The sequence below is a fragment of the Morone saxatilis genome, unplaced genomic scaffold, assembly GCF_004916995.1.
Source record: "Morone saxatilis isolate NCDOM2014 unplaced genomic scaffold, NCSU_SB_2.0 Contig8, whole genome shotgun sequence".
Lineage (NCBI taxonomy): Eukaryota > Metazoa > Chordata > Actinopteri > Moronidae > Morone > Morone saxatilis.
The window spans coordinates 27,508,488-27,512,526 of NW_023340257.1; the positions used below are offsets into that span (position 1 = coordinate 27,508,488).

The following is a 4,039-nucleotide window of genomic DNA, read 5'->3' on the forward strand; positions in this document are numbered from 1 at the left end:
TTTTCTCTCCTAGTTTCCTCTCCTTATTTCCTCTCATCTTCTCCTCCTTTACCTACTAGCTTCCTCTCCTTATCTCATTTCCTTTCCTTTCCCCTTCTCTCTTTTTTATTTCATTGTTTCCTTTTTCTCATCTCCTCTCCTATAGTTGTATCCTCTCCTAATCTCCTCGTTTCCTCTCCTCCTCTGTCAGATATTTGTTCGTCCTCCTCCCTCACAGCTCCTCTGTGTCACAATCGGATATAAAATAGCAAATATTCACTCGTTTACTCGCGGGATCATTTGTATTTACTCACTTTACTCAGGCAAGAAACGCAAATATTCGCCCTTTAATATACCTGGTTTTACAACGACTTTTGCTGTAAAGTATGAAAGTCCATTTCTGTCTTTATAAGAGAAACTTTTTTAATTATAAGAATCTTTTTTTTCCCATCAAATGGGGTTCCATAATAAACGGATCAAAATGAAATGACTACAACATGATGGATAATGGCGGTGGATACTCTGTCCGGTTCTGTCTGGCAGGACGAAAGCAAACAGCTTTTAAAATGCTTGTTTTCCGAATGGAGACCAGAGAGACTCTCTGCTCCTCTTCCCCACATAAAACTGCAAAAAAACCTCCGATATGAGCACAAAAGGTTCTCAACTCACAAACGGGGAAAACGTTCCTCCCATCTCTTTGCATCCTTGCATTGACTTTGTATGAAATCTACTCGTTGGTTTTATTGGCTCAGGAAGAGCTACAGAGGAATCTTTCTCCCAGGACAGACAGAAGGATGTGTGACTCAATGATATAATGATTACATAATGATTTTAGAGTTTGTTCCAGCTGGTGACAGCGAGCACGGTGAAGTGCAATGGTTGCACTCTGCTGGAGTTCATGGATGTCGGTGGTGTCGAGGGTGGTTGCAGAGTAGCTGAAGCTCTGCACCAACTGGCTCACTGTGGATGGAGATGGGGCAGTGAAGTGTTTTAGTGCTGGTTTTAGTGTTCAGGAGCAGATGATTCTCCGATAGGATGTGTCATCTGAATATTTAAGACCTGCTCTCCACCATTGACTCCTGGAAGACGACCGGCCACACAGTGTGAACACATTCATGGTGTCGGTCTGTGCAGCGTCACAGCTGAACAATATGTCTCTTGTTTTGCAGGAAACTTCTCTCATGGGAATCATTCAGCATATCTGTGAGAAATTACAACATAAATTACATACACGCAGCATATGTAAACATGAAGCTTAAATTACGGCCGCTTCCAGAGATGAGAGCGCAAGGCGGTCAGAGGGGCGAGCAACGTCACGCTCAAACTCTGGAGTGTTTCAGGGGCTCCAGACTCTTTTATAAACATTTATTTTCTGTTGGATGATGAGCGGAGGAGACTGCTGCTGCTTTCCGTCCGTTGCATTACTCACTTTAATTTACTTTATTTGACTTCTTCTCAGAGGTCGACGACTCTCATTCAGCACAACAACCACCGTGAACACTTTATAATCAGCCATCAGAAAGACAAACACTGTATATATTTATGATTTGTTACCATGAAGACTTGTGCAACACGTTCTCACTCCCAAGTCGTCAAATATGGCAGCTCAGCCCCTACGCAAGTATAAAACACGAGACGGTCCGCGTATGGAGGCGGAGGTGGTGGTGGACGGGTCAAACCAACGATGCCGGTATGGTCAGAAATCGTGTGGTTTTCGTGTGGTTTTTGTGGTTGTACAGTTTCATGAGGTTGTGATTATCCTGGAGGTCACATGATCTCCTTTCTGGGCTCATTGACTCCAGAGGTTCAGCTTTCCAGTCAGGGTTTGGGTACTCATAGACCCCATCAGATAGCTTGAGGTCAGAGGTCAACGGATTGCTTTGAAAGTGACCTTTTTTAAACATATATTCTTCTTGACCTTTGCTCCTCCAGGGATCATAGGCCACTGACAAATGTTCTCCACCTCACTCCATTTCTTTAGTGTCAGAAGGTGTGTCAGATGGTAAGCGTCGTAGTTCGTTCCTCAACCAGGGCGTGTGATTAGATTTTCATTCATCAAAGTTCCTGTAACTCGCGGCCCCCCCAACCTGGAGGACCAGGGACTCTTTCATCTGCCTTCTAATGCTTGACCTGTCTGGTTTGGTTGAACCTGCTAAACCTCAAGGTTGTCACGTCAAAGTTGCAGTCTAGGAGCAGAGTTACTTGTTATGTACTCTTTGTTAAAGGAACTAGGACGATGCTAACATCCAGGTTGGACTACAAAAGTATTTGATGAGTTTGGAACAAGAACGTGAGACCTGGTTCCTACTTTTGACCCAAACAGGGTCACTTTGGCTTGTAATATAAGATCTAATGGGTTGTTTTGCTGCAGAATAAACAGGATTGGCCTGGTTTCTACTACTTCTGACCGTAGAACCAAGCAGGGATGTGAAACAGGACTAGATTGGGCCATATTGGTTTCAGCCATACTTTTCTTTCTCCTACAGGTCCAAACAGAACTACTCTGGTTTTTAAATTGGTGCCAAGACCAGAGTTTAGATTTTACCGTAGATCCAAGAAGGGATTTCAAACAGGAAACAATGACTGTCCAGCTTATTGTTCATGGAAGTCCATGGTGGCAGTCCCAAATAAATCTGAGGCATTCAGACTAATATCCTTTATTAAATGTATATATTCAACATGTTTTGACTGGGGGCTGAATTGGTTTCTAATTCAGGGCTACTATGGTTTCAACTTGACTTTGGTCCCGTTGTACAAACATTAGTTTGCAACACTTATGACCTTTTTCTCCTCTACAGGCCCAATCAGTGCGGGTTTAGTTTCCACAGCAGGACTTTTGGTTTTTCCCCGTTTGTTGATGCAATAGAGTTAATCTGATCAGTGTTTAATATCCACATTAACCAGGGAATGGGCAGATGTTACAGATGTGATAAATCTGTAAGGGAGAAGAACATTATGAACAGACCCATGTGTCTGCAGTGGGTTCAGAGGTCAGAGGTCAGAGAGACGGTGTTTGAACCTGCACTGTAAAATGACAGGGTTCAGGCAGAAACATCCAACAGGTCAAAAATTCTTCCAGAAAAAAGCTGGTTTGTTGTTGTTGAAAGTATATCTGAGGACCCTGATGCCCCCAGTGCTATGATCCATATTAGAAGTTGTGCTAAAAATGTATGTAAGTTAGCTTAGTGAGCTAGCGTTTCACTAACAATAGCTTTCAGATGTAACCAGTTAGCTAATGATTGATGTAAATTAGCTAGCTCGTTACCTAGCTACAGAACAAAATCCTAGCTAAGTATCTGTGACGTACAGCACGAGACCGATGGGATAAAAACACTTTAACAACAGTTTTGCCTTCATGGGAACCTGAGTGGTAAATATGTGTTTCTGAGAGTTTGTATTGTTTGTGTAATGTGCACTAATCTGTCTGTCCTGGCTCGGAGGGATTGATTGATGGAGAATTAAGATCTGAACTTGTGGAAACTGGCTGTGTCTGTGTGAGTGAGTGAGTGGCTGAAGTGTTTGGCAGGATGAAAGGATGATGATGAGGATGGATTGTGGGAACAGAGGGAGAGTTTTCTGCCAGCTGTAAGAGTCTGCAGTCAGTGTGGTGTCCCACTAACCTTTCAGCCTGTTCTCGCTGCGTCTGAGCTGCACAGCGACTACAATAGGATTATTATAGTGCTCCATGTTTTCCAGCAAACTGGCAGAAACGCAGAGTTTGACTGAAACTAGAGAGAAATACGACCTGTTTATGCTGTTTTCTATCTGTGGCTCCAAGCTGGAGGCCCAACGTGAAGCCTGTCGACAACACTGTAATTTAACATCAGATTGATGGGTAAACCTTTATTTTACAGTGGGCTAACTGGTATTAACTAGGAAAAACTTTTTAATGTTTAATTAAAGATATTTACACTGTAAAACCAATGCAGTAAGCTATAAATACTGGTGAACTCTGCTATAATACAAATAATGAGCCTTACATTTACAGCAGAGTGCTGTTATGTAATTTTTCTTATTTTAATCTGAATTTATAGAACTGTAATAAAAGTCATTATCTGTG

The 4,039-nt window shown here is 42.4% G+C and overlaps 1 protein-coding gene across 1 annotated transcript in view; it reads left to right on the forward strand.

Moving 5' to 3' along the window:
- The window catches only part of plekhg2 (pleckstrin homology domain containing, family G (with RhoGef domain) member 2), a 61,023-nt gene that overhangs the window by 20,968 nt on the left and 36,016 nt on the right, over positions 1-4,039 (forward strand). The gene's annotated exons all lie outside the window — the stretch shown is intronic.